The 13,862-nt window shown below is 42.2% G+C and overlaps 1 long non-coding RNA gene across 1 annotated transcript; it reads right to left on the reverse strand.

Annotated features, from left to right (window-relative positions):
- Positions 1-3,812: 3,812 nt before the first annotated feature.
- Positions 3,813-8,346, reverse strand: LOC124130843. The gene is made up of 2 exons (XR_006860578.1): positions 8,235-8,346; positions 3,813-3,946 (listed from the first exon to the last, which is right to left on the reverse strand). It is a non-coding gene; the product is annotated as an uncharacterized LOC124130843 (long non-coding RNA).
- Between the last annotated feature and the right edge of the window lie 5,516 nt (positions 8,347-13,862).

Consider the following 13,862-nt stretch of genomic DNA (forward strand, 5'->3'; position numbering starts at 1 on the left):
CGGCGTTAAACCCAAGTCACTCGCTCACTCACTCACATGTACTGCTGGGGTTCTGTTCTTACCACACGGGAAGGTTTATTGAGGGGGATGGTGTCTTTTGTTCTGTATATGTCAAGCCAAGCATGGCTTTTTGGTTGTCACTGACGTAATGTTAAGCTTGTCAAATTAGGTGTCTTCTGTTAATTACTTGAAATACAGATCTGCCATATTATGCAATTTACATTCTGAGAACAGACTTCTTATATATTTGTATCTTCCAGCATTATCAGTAGATTATCTTTGCCTCTTGTGAGAGCCGACTTAACTAAAGATCAGAAGACCTGGCTCTGTGACTTGGTTGATAGTGAGTGCTTCAATGATGTACATTGTCAATTGACACACGGGTGATATTTTATATTTTCATTCTTCCAACTATTTCAGTTTGTCAGCGGTAAGAAAGAGTGCCTTGTGTGTAAATGGCACAGCTGACCTGCTTTAGAGTCGGGGAGATTTGTGATATTATTTGGTTATGACGTCATGGTAACCAATCATGTCACAATGGTCTGCAAAGCACTGTGATGCAATGTTATTGTAGGTGATATTGCTTGATCTCACCCAGGCAATATCTCCTTCATCACTATTTGATACCAGGATTCAGTGTCTGTAGTGGACAGTAGCTGTTGTCTTCAACTATATTTATGTTTCAACAAAGATAATCAAGGACCTACCTCATCTGAGACAGCTGACAGCTGGCAATGAATGTGATGAATGTGACTCATTGAAATAAATGTGATTGAACCTATATATATTCTTAATCATGTTAATTGTGTTGAGTCAATATACAAAGACATGACAAAATGACAAGACAATTGTCAAGTAACATGAAATTTAAATGTCTCAAGCATACTACAGACTGTAGGACACCTGCTTCAAGTGAACTACAGACTGCCTGCTTCAAAGAGACTACACACTGCAGGTTACATGCTTCAAGCAGACTACACACTGCAGACTGCCTCCCTCACGCAGACTGCCTCCCTCACGCAGACTACACACTGCAGACTGCCTGCTTCAAGCTGACTACACACTGCAGACTGCCTCCCTCACGCAGACTACACACTGCAGACTGCTCCCTCAAGCAGACTACACACTGCAGACTGCCTCCCTCACGCAGACTGCCTCCCTCACGCAGACTACACACTGCAGACTGCTCCCTCAAGCAGACTACACACTGCAGACTACCTCCCTCAAGCAGACTACACACTGCAGACTGCTCCCTCAAGCAGACTACACACTGCAGACTACCTCCCTCAAGCAGACTACACACTGCAGACTACCTCCCTCAAGCAGACTACACACTGCAGGACACCTGCTTCAAGCAGTCTATACACTGCAGACTGCCTCTGAAGCAGACTACACACTGCAAGACACCTGCTTCAAGCAGTCTATACACTGCAGACTGCCTCCCTGAAGCAGACCACACACTGGAGGACACCTGCTTCAAGCAGTCTCTACACTGCAGACTGCCTCCCTCACGCAGACTAAACACTGGAGGACACCTGCTTCAAGAAGACTACACACTGCAGACTGCCTCTGAAGCAGACTACACACTGCAAGACACCTGCTTCAAGCAGTCCATACACTGCAGACTGCCTCCCTGAAGCAGACCACACACTGCAGACTGCCTCCCTGAAGCAGACTACACACTGCAGACTGCCTCCCGGAAGCAGACTACACACTGGAGGACACCTGCTTCAAGAAGACTACACACTGCAGACTGCCTCCCTGAAGCAGACTACACACTGCAAGACATCTGCTTGAAGAAGACTACACACTGGAGGACACCCGCTTCAAGCAGACTGCACACTGAAGGACACCTGCTTCAAGAAGACTACACACTGGAGGACACCTGCTTCAAGCAGACTACACACTGCAGACTGCCTACCTCAAGCAGACTACACACTGGAGGACACCTGCTTCAAGTAGACTACACACTGGAGGACACCTGCTTCAAGCAGACTACACTCTGCAAGACACCTGCTTCAAGCAGACGACACTCTGCAAGACACCTGCTTCAAGAAGACTACACACTGAAGGACACCTGCTTCAAGCAGACCACACACTGGAGGACACCTGCTTCAAGCAGACTACACACTGCAGACTGCCGACCTCAAGCAGACTACACACTGGAGGACACCTGCTTCCAGTAGACTACACACTGCAAGACACCTGCTTCAAACAGACAATGGAGGACACCTGCATCAAGTAAACTACACAATGGAGGACACCTGCATCAAGGAGACAACACAATCTCACGTTCGGCTATTTCCATCAAGCTGAAGAACAAATATATCCATGGAATTTGAAACAAAGATGGACAATCATTGGCAAGGCTGGCACAGGATTAAAATGGTCTCATCAGAGTCTCTCTTAAGGAGAACTGGAACAGTTCCGATTAGTCTATCGATCTACGGTCAGAAATGTGTTTGACAATAAGAATTTCATAACCAAACCGACCTGTATATCGATGTAAAGGCAAGGCTCATGTTGAAATTTCTATTTTTTAATGTTTGCGTTTCCATGGCAACACGTCGGACTATACGTTTAAATGAGCGTAGGGTTCATTTCCGGAGTTAAACTCGTAAGCTGCTGTGAAACGTTGCATAAAATTCAGACAAGACTGCAGAAATTCAATTTGCTATTCATTTTTATTTCATACATTTCGCGTTCACGAGAATTGGACTTCGTTCGAATGTATAGGGTTCGCTTCTGGACTATTACTCGGATATAAACGGATCACTATATTTCCAAACACTGTACATATTTATATGCAACTGCTAAATTGGTGTCTTTTGCTATTCCAATTCAGAATTTGTTTGTAAATGTTTAGGTATTTTTTACCAATTCACTTTCCACCAATTAAGAACCTCTTATATGAAGGTTCCACTTTTGTATGTTGTAGTTGTATGCCTTCCAGACATCCATCTTTTGGACAGACTCGCTTATTTTTCTTAGCACTTCAGATGAATTGTGAACGTGTCAGTCAATTTCTTGTGAACAGGTCTGTGAAAAAAACCTTTTATGATAGTGTTTTATTCTTGGTAAGTGTTTTGTTCTAAACAACCCTTACAGAATGGTACTTTGCCACCACTGCTACTGTTTTAGCATGTATAAAACACGATGAAAGAGTAGAGACGAATGTTAGGATCTTCCCACAAAACACTCATCAAGAGGATGATACACAACACTTCCAACTGTTTCATGAGCGGTCGGGTAGCCTAGTGGTTAAAGCGTTCTCTCGTCACGCCGAAGACCCGGGTTCGATTCCCGACATGGGTACAATGTGTGAAGCCCATTTCTGGTGTCCCGCGTCGTGAAATTGCTGGAATATTGCTAAAAGCGCCGTAAAGCCATATCCTATCACTTCAACTGTTCATACCTTTGGGTCTGTCCGCACCACACCAGTGCTGGCGGGTTTAACCAAAGCGATAAGCGCCTAAGGCCTGCGTCACTTCAGGCGTTCCTCCCAATCAAGCTGACACGCTGTGATATAACTGGAATACTGTTAAGAGCGACATTAAATTACTGTAAAATCCAACTCACTCACTCACTCACTTATTCATAGATTTGGCATGCCGGAGTCCCATGACCATATGTTCGAATACCAGATTCGCTGTGATTATGTTTCTTGGCTTATCATCTCCTAAGCATCTAAGCATCTAAGACCTAAGGATTTTCTCCCACACAAAGCTAACACAAACACACTGTCGAGAGAGGCTTTCGACCCAATTCACTCGCCAAAGCATTCTTGAACAGAGCTCTGAAGAACACAACAGTTCACTGTAGGATTTTATTACATTTCACTGATACGTGTTTATTACAGGCGCGATGGACTATCATTCACATCAGCTGAAGACGAAGGCTACTATCTGGTACATCTCCAGCGAGGGGAGGGCTACCTGTCTACTACCTGTGAACAGACAGAAATTATGAATAACTTTAACTGTGACACAATCCTGAGTAGATAGCAATCCTACTGACAGCTTTCTCAAAAGTCTGATTATTGCTACAGTATAATCAGATGCGAACTTACCTCCAAAATGTTCATATTCTAACTGCCCCCAACGTGGGGATTCCGGGATAGAATTTGTCCCCAGCAACCTATGTGGGGTGGCTGAAATGTTCTGAACTTAACTACGGAGTATGTGTGGTACTCAAATAACACTTTGCACGTATTAACAGCAGGCGGTATATTTATGCTAGGTATGGGTCCGATCCCATATCAGGACCTGGGTCCCATCCTGGATCCGAATCTTAAGTTCACTCATGTCATGTCAGCACCAGACCCGTGCTCGTGGGTGTCACCTGCATCACTTTGGACCTTCCTGTTACATTCACCCGCCGTTATATACAGGGACAGTATGGATAACTCAGTGCTACTAGTATTGTACGTCTATGTTAAAGGACAGAATATTAGAGTTGGACCTGGCACCCTATCAAATATGTTGTGACACATGCAACGAAATGTGGTAGAATCCACGGCTGTTATATTTCTCACAGTTGTAATGAGTGAGTGAGTAACCTCCCCGTAGTGTGAGAACAGGACCCCGGCAGTACATGTGAGTGAGTGAGTGAGTGAGTTGGGTTTAACGCCGCTTTTACCATTATTCCTGTTATATCACGGCGTGTCAGCTTAATGTGGGAGGAAAGCCCGAAGTGATGCAGGTCTCAGACGTTTACCACTTCGGTGAAACCGACGAGCATGGGTATAGTGCTGACAAACCTAGAAACATAACCGGGGCGAACCGGGATTCGAACCCACAATCACAGGTTTCTGAACAGCGAATCGCGACGCCTTGGACGACTGGGCCACCCACCCGTGACCCCCAGTTGTAATGAATCATAGATGATGATAAAGATCGTATATGCAACTTCTTGGTTTCAAGATACAAAAACAAATGTCGTGTGTTATATACAACAAAGATAAGACAAAGGAGCTTGGAAGACAAGACAGTATTTAATAGTTAATACTGACTTGTAATCGATTTAATAAAATAATAACTAACGTTAAACCATGTCCGAAAGGGCCAAAATGTAAAACTCAATATACGTCCAAATATACGTTTCTCAACGTATAATACAAATCCAAAAGTATCAAATGTCCGAAAGTTTAAAAAAAACGTCCGAAATGTCCCAAAATGGCACAAGCATGTTGTAATAGAGAGGTAGCACGATGTCACTCTACACGTCCAACTTGACACGGAACACTCTCCTCAAGAATCCAGACACACGTGACAGAAAGATTCGAACTGAGGACCGGGTTGGGGTGTCGTCATCATCAAGGCTGATATCGACGAAGTGAGGGAGGGAGAGAAGGACATGTAGAGAGTGACAGAAGATGGAAGTAGAGAAAGAGATTAGTTGTTAAATTGACTGATTAATAGATGATTATGTTAGAAGAACCTTAGAGATTAGGACACGTGGTTACTGCATATATATACCATAACAGTTTCAAAATCAATAGTGTAAGTGTTGGTATGGCCATGTGTTCGTAACAGATTGATTGGCGAAGTCCATATACACACGTGAAATACAAGACACTGTTTTACAATAACTCTAGTACATTACTGATTCCCTGAAACACGCACTTGGCGAGGAGGGGCCCAGATGTCAAAGTTCAAAGGGAACCTGATCACAAGGTCAACAGCTGTAGGGAAAGAAGGAATGAGAGTCTTAAATAAGGATAATTGACACAGGATCAACTGGACAGTATACAGGAGGTCGAAAACGTTTTAAAGTGATCCCGTTGATCCTGATGATCACCTGTCAATTAACATACACATTTAAACGTGAATGGGATGATTATATCACCGGATCAAGTCTGAACACCCTATAGAAATAGGACTGATCATCACCAATACCAACTTCTAAGTAATGTTTTGAAGATTAGTACATGCAGGTTGTTGTAGATATAAATTACACTATCAATGATGATGTAATATAACATCAAATCACACAAACCTTTGATGGATAATCTACACTGTATTAATAGGCAAACTGCTTTGGAACATGTAGAGTTGCATTAGAATTATGTACGATATTTGATGACATAAATATATGAGTGGACTGCTCACTAAAGGTTGGGCTGAATGCAGAAATGTATATAGAATATTGCTGTAGACTGAACGTACAAGCATAAAGCAGTTACGCTAATGTAATTATTTTTGTTCAACAAAAGAAAGTGTTCTTCAGATTTATGCTACTCCTAAGATTTAATCATAATTAGGCCTAGCAGACACAACTTTTTCTTTTCTTTGTTGTTTAACGCTGCTCTCAGCAATATTCAAAATATATTACGACGGTCTGTAAATAAGTGAGTTTGGACCAGACAATCTTGTGATTGACATCATGAGCATCGATCCACGCAATATGGGATACGATGACTAGCATCAACCAAGTCAGCCAGCCTGACAACCCGATCCGTTAGTCGCCTCTTACCACAAGAATGGGTTAGCAGACACAATAGTTTCACAAATTCACACCTCTGATGCTATCAATGGAAGGTTACGCAAAATAGAATGTTACCCTTGTCTAACATCTAGTCCAAAAAATAAATAATAAATTCTAACTAAAAATATATATTTACAAAATAAAATTCAAGTGGAGCCCAGCACAATCTAGACTTGGGTTGGATTTATTGCTTAATGTACTCGCTAGGGTCTGGGAAACTATGAATACATATGGTTTGTTTGTTGCAAAATAACTGTTTATAATAAGACTAAACAGGACAGGCAAACGAATCACTATGAGTTTAGGAAATTATATTGTGTATTGTACTGGTGTATTGTCCTGCTTAATCAAATCACTAACATTTTAGAGAGTTAAAATTTACATCTGACGCTAACCAAGGATCACAAAACCATTCATTTCCGAGAAAATAATCCGCCTTAGACTATCAGTCCTGACAGAACTCAACTGACAAGTCGTTTAGAATACTCAAATTAAAAAAATAACTTTAATACAACGATAAAACATGAATTTGTTGTTTAGTAATAGACGGAAAAGGTCTTAATGAAAGTTAAAAAGATCTTAACATGGGACAAATGTCATATTTGATGGCAGTATACTCGGACCCCATGGTACCGCGGCATTCATCGTATCGCGGCATTTGTGATTTCCGATAGTTCACGCGGGACACGCCTCTTGGCAGCTGTCTATTAATGCAAATCAGTAACCAGGAAGTGCACACTTCGTAAACAATTTCAAATTCCTCGGAATGTTCCGTCTGCTGTAAGTTAGGAGTTATTAATGCGTTGATACATATTTCTGGCATCTTTTGTAATATTGCCTTACCCCCATCTATCAATGGCCAACGATATAACCCGTAGTTCCCAAAGTAAACTTTCTCTATTGACCCGAACTAGATCATCTGCATATTCATGGCGACTAATGAGGTAACGGAAGTTACGTAGTCCGCACAATTTTTCCCGCTCTGTGCCCAGAAACTATTGGGAGATCATAAGGGCCATAATGCCAAACTTAGAAATACGTTCTTCACTAGTAACCAAAAGATAAATACATACTTTGGGCATACTAGGAGTGCTTTTTAAATATTTATTGTTGACTTTTAACATTTTTCCAATTTGTGACAAATTATTGTCATCCAATTTTTTTTAAACAATCTTAAAATGTCATTTCTGATATTTTGATGTTGACTTATAAAAATATTTTTCTCTTACTTTTCGGTAAACACGCATTGAATACCTATTGCTGATAACACATTTAGAATTTGACTTGTGCTGTCTTTGCACTTGTCTGGACAAATCACTGATGTCTGGCATGATCATACCAAGTGGTTGGTAGAATTATGTCCTCTTTTTGTCCAATTCGGACCTCCATACACAACTTTTCTCTGTACCGCGATACGATGGAGTTCTCTCCCTTGTCAAACTGAGCGCGAGGCCCGGCTTTTACTCGGAGCTACTAATGTAAATAATGAACTTTTATCAGTAAAATATGCATTGTTTGATAACATGAATGATATCTGATACAGAGAACACGAATAAACATAAAGGTTAGTGAGTGCATTTTGTTCCGTTTAGCATACATGACAAGTACCGCGATACCCCGAGGTTGCAGGCTATATTCTGGAAGTTTCTTTTCCAAAGGCTTCTCCAGATTTAAATTGTAAATATACTGGAAAGGTCATAAAAGAAAGGGGGAAAAAAGAAATAACTTATTTAGAAACAAAGATATACCTTGGGAGTATGCGCTCATGGTGTTCACAAGCGAAGATGAGCAAAACAGGAGGCAAATAGCAGCAGGAAAGTAGCAGTGTGATAGCAGTATGATAATCACAACAATGGCGATATCAGTAGTGAAACTGTCGTCATGACGACGTCATAAATCTCGCGTGACTGTCATAGCATCACGTGACGTTAACAGTCCGACGGGTTGTCTTCCTGCTCTACGCAAGTCAGGATCCCAGTCATGTTTCCAGTTGTAGGGTGGGTCAATTTTGTTTGTTTCTTGTTTACGCCGCAGTCTGCAATATTTCAGCTGTATGACGGCGGTCAGTAAATAATGGAGTGTGGACCAGACAATCCAGTGATTGACATCACTAGCATCGATCCAAGCAACTGGGATACGATGACATGCAATGAACCAAGTCAGTGAGCCTAACCACCCGATCCATGCATTAAAGTCTCGTAACTTGCAAGTGTCCAATGTTTTACGCTAGTTCGAAACGAGGGAGTTAAATAGAATGTCTGCATATCAGACAAAAAAATAATCTCTCTGAGCATCAAAATCTAATCGCAAATATGCACCAGTATGACGTTAAAAATGTTTGTAACAGAAAAAAAACAAATTAATAAATTGAAACAGTCATTTTGACTACACTGTGTACTCTCCGGTGTATATGTGTGTAAAACTCGACCTTCGTATTAGAAGTTGTGAATTTGAAGGTGGAGTGAACTTGGTAAAACACCCAAACAGAATGAAGCACCTTTTATTATAGTCAGTTAATTCCTTTGCCTCGGGAAGATGCCTTCCGAAGTATCAAGCAAGCCCCATATGCTTATTCGAGGATTTATTTAGTTTGAGTGAGGACACTATCTCATTAAAATCAGATCTTTGTTTTTCGCCATCGCTAAACAAAGATCTGAGGACATCCCATTACGGGTCACGTCAGACCGACCTTGTACGACCTTTGACCGACCAATGGAATGACCAATCAGAAGGCAGCTTTCTCGTGCTTTACGGCACCAATTTCAAATTGGCGACTACGCTTCGAAACATATTTTGACAAATTCACGATTACAAATTTGAAACCTGAACAAAAAACATTCTGGAATGGCTAATCGATGGTCTAGATTGTAAGGATTCACTGATTGGTCGGATGAAAGGTCGTTCTGACGTGACCCTTAATGGGATGTCTTCATATCTTTGCTTAGCGGTAGCGAGAACTAAGGTCTGATTTTAATGAGGTTGAGTGAGGACGCTGCCATTAACAAACACAGGCCATGACGTGCTCAACTGTTTGACCAAGCTAAACCCTCTAATGAGGCCTTTACACAGGGTGGCGACCTTTGTGCCTCGCGTGTGCGACCATAAAATTTGCCAGGTCGTCGTTGGAGGCTCAGAGGAGGCAGAATGGTTGCCTAGGTCGTTCCAAGGTGGTACACAGGAGGTTCAGACATCGCCATTGATGCCATGGTCGCCGTGAACTTTTGAACATGTTCAAAACAGTCGCACAAAGGTCGCTGAGGAGGTTGGTTGCTCAAAGGAGGCAGAAGGGGACACGTGCATTGCCGTTGTTGCAGAATGAAGGTACAGTGGTCGCCCAATGGTCGCCAGGTAATAGATGCGCTCTGCAGCCAATTTTTCCGTTAGTCCTGGGCAGTGCTTCTGCCTCCCTTGTGCCTCCTTTGGGCGACCAACAGCGTGCATTGAACGATGACTGGCGACCGCCGTGCCTCCATTCGGCGACCACGGCAACCCTGGCAATGCCTCTTTTTTGCCTCCTTTGAGCTACCTGTAGTGCCTCCTCAGCCTGCCTATGAATAGAGAGCTTGTACCTGCAGTGTTTCATTGTGGTTACAGACGCTGAACAACTCGAGCAGTTACTGCAAAACAACTGCTGGACCAGTTACATAGATACAAGATTTTCTGGGTTCAGGCGACCATTGAGCGTCCTGGCCAGTTTTTGATCGTTCAAAGGTAGCTTTTAATATGTTTCAGGGTGTAAAATACATGATTTTCCATTGACGAAACAAAACGTCTCAGACCCGTAGCGTGTGTTCGTCTCTTGCACATTCACTGCTCTGCTACAATAAGGCAAACATAATATATCAGGGAAGTGCTCAACTGATGTCCTTTTCTAGTCAGGATATTGGTTCAAACTTGGCGTTTCCGGGGCAAAGAAATTCGACCTTGTTCAAATGTTATCAGGGTTCGTTTTGGAACATTATCCATTAACGGTTCATAACTAGTGATGCTTTATTAAAACCAATGTTGAACCTTGTGTTTTTCTGGATTTTTTTAACGGTTTTGCACTACGCTGGCAGACATTTCAAGTGAGAGTAGGTTTATGTCCAGTGCCGAACTGATAAACGTTTTTAGTGTTTTTTTAGTGATATGAATCAATTATTTCATTGTGAGAACTGTGTCTTGTTTCAACAACTTTCTGTATTGCGTCAGCCGGATTTGCACACACGTCATGGCGCATTTCGCATAGATATCCACCTTGTGTATGAGGTGGTTGCTACTGTTTGGGTAATATTAACAAATTCACTTAACATTCCACCGATTTTGACAGCCTCTTATATGTTTGTTTGTTTTACGCCGCACTCAGCAATATTCCAGCTATATGACGGCGGTCTGTAAATAATCGAGTCTGGACCAGACAATTCAGTGATTGACAACATGAACATCGATTTACGCAATTGGGATCGATGACATGCATCAACCAAGTCAGCCAGCCTGACCATCCGATCCCGTTAGTCGCCTCTTACGACAAGCATAGTCGCCTGTTATTGGCAAGCATGGGTTGCTGAAGACCTGTTCTAACCAGGATCTTCATGGGCCGCCTCTTAGATGAACGTCCAGTGATATTAAGCTACCTAACAGTGTTGTCCAAAATGAAGGGACTGTTCCCATTATGTTTATTGGTTTATTTCATTTGTGGGGCTTTCGTAATTTTGCCGTGGTTTTATATCAACGCACAAGAGTAAATTGTTAACATTAGAGTTTATAAGATTCGTTTACGTTTGTGTTCAATGTGGAATACTGCGTACAACCATCGCGGTATACAGACAACGTCTAACAAGGCGCTTGACTATGATAATTATAGTTCGGTTTCTATGTTTCAGTATAAAGAGACCGCCTCTGTGGTCTAGTGGAAGAGCGTGCGCCCGGAGTGCACAAGGTCCGGGTTCGATCACCGGCCAAAAGACGTTAAAAGATGGTACTTCTTGTTACCCTGTCTTATGTTCAGCATTAAGGGGCTAAAACTAGGACTGGTCGGCTTGGAGTCAGTATACTGTCTGAGTGGGGAATTCATGTTAAACTGCGGCATGGTATATCAGCGGGCAGCTGGAGGCGGTTTGATGCTAACAGACCAAACATGTCACAACATGGGCGAATTTTGATCAAACTTAAGGGACGCAACTCCGCACAGCACATTTCGGTGTTTTCATCCTGTTTCGGATCGTTGACGTGTGATTCCTGTTACGTTTGTTGGCATATGCAAGTAACCAGAATGTGTCACCGTTGAGTGAGTGAGTGAGTGAGTGAGTGAGTTGGGTTTAACGCCGCTTTTAACAGTATTCCAGTCATATCACGGCGTGTCAGCTTAATGTGGGAGGAAAGCCCGAAGTGATGCAGGTCTCAGACGTTTACCACTTCGGTGAAACCCACGAGCACGGGTATGATGCTGACAAACCTAGAAACATAATCGGGGCAAACCGGGATTCGAACCCACAATCATAGGTTTCTGGCGTGCCTAAGGGACGCAACTCTGCACAGCGAATCGCGTCGCCTTAGACGACTGGGCCACCCGTGCCCCGTGTCACCGTGGAGGGCACGTGCAGTGTGATAAGTCTGAGCCAGTTTGAGACACCTTCAGTAACTGTCTTGTGCAACAAAACTGGCCATTTCATTCTTATAGCCAAAATGATAGGGGCTCCCTAAAATATTGTTCCTCCAACATAATAATCATTCCTATTGGATTCACTGGGGACGAGTAATAAAAACGAGTAAGTCAATGCTATAAAATAGTTTATTCCCTATTATATACAGCAATTATATACCCTGCGGCTACATAGCACCTTATGCTGAGGTGAGTGACACAGTGATAGGCACACCAACACCTCAGAATACACCCCATACATCAAAGACAACAGTTCATTCACACGATGAACCCTTACTGGTTCCCATAACAAGGTGTTCATATATCACGGCAAACATATTGTAATTAACATATACGGAAGACCTTTTTTTTATCTGGATTATAGATTTGTCAGGGTAGACTGAAATTGGAATATATTTTTGCCCCAACATGTAGAAATAAAGAAACATTTCATAGTTCTTGGAATGACAAGTAGTGAGTTTCTTCCCCTCTGACATTAACCTACTTTGAAGCATTTATATTACAGAAATATTTTAAAACACTTGATAAAAACCTCTCCCTAAAATGATAATTAGATTCCGCATTTCCGAAAACTTGGTTTGGCAGATCTGTAGACCAATTAATAAAGAAATAGTGCAATACCTTAACAAACAATGAACTGTGAGGCTCTCCAAGGCTGCATAAAAAATGTTTCTTGGGCACATTTAAAAAATGAAAGAGAGGGAAAAACACTCTTTACTTTTCCCCCACCAAGAATATCAACACACACACTAGGCAAGAATGGAAAACAGCATCTGTTTAATTTGATTCAGGAAATTTGAATTTATTGTCAATAAGGACTGACCCGCATGCTGATGCCCAATAAACATTTGTTATTTTTTTAGCCTATAGTGAATAAAAGCATAAAATCACAAGGGTGCGCTAATCCGTAAGTCCGATGTGGTAGGAGTTGTCTTTGAAAACCAACATGAAAATAGTGTGCACAGAAACTGGTACATCGCAAGCATCAGATCCTGTCTACAACTTCATTCTAACATTGGGGCACCATGGCCTGTTTGGTCTTCGTGGTAACAGATGTCCATAGATTGTTGTTTAACACCACACTCAGCAATATTCGAGCTACATGACATTGAGGCTGTTAATCGAGTCTGGACGAAGACAACCCAGTGATTGACATCATGGGCAACCATCCATGCAATTGGGATAGATACGATCCAAATCAGAGAGTTTGACCACCCGATCCCGTTAGTCGCCTCTTATGACAAGCATGGGTTGCTGAAGACCAATTCTAACCTGGATCTTCAGCAAAATATCTCCACACTGACCTCTGAATTTAAAAACTACAAATTATGTATCAAATGCAAGAGGAATTAGTTACATGTACAAGTCATAAAATCAGTCTTTCATCTTCAAGCTACTGCCTCATAATACTTTTGATAGAGTAAGTGAGTTCAGCTTCATGCTGCTTTGAACAGTATTCCAGTTATATCACAGCATGTCAGCGTTATGTGGGAGGGAAGCCAGAAGTGATGTAGGTCTCAGATGCTTACCACTTTTGGGAAACCCACGAGCACGAGTACGGTGCTGACAAACCAAGAACCTGGATTTTAACCCAAGATCATAGGTTTCTAGCATGCCCATGAGGCAACTCTGCACAGTGAATTGGACAGCATCTTAGACAACCGGGTTTAAAACTGGTTTGAAATGTGTTCCAGTTATATCACGTCATGTCAGCTAAATGTGGGAGGAAAGCCCG

This window comes from Haliotis rufescens, unplaced genomic scaffold, assembly GCF_023055435.1.
Source record: "Haliotis rufescens isolate VD_foot unplaced genomic scaffold, xgHalRufe1.0.p SCAF_10, whole genome shotgun sequence".
NCBI classification, from domain to species: Eukaryota; Metazoa; Mollusca; class Gastropoda; order Lepetellida; family Haliotidae; genus Haliotis; species Haliotis rufescens.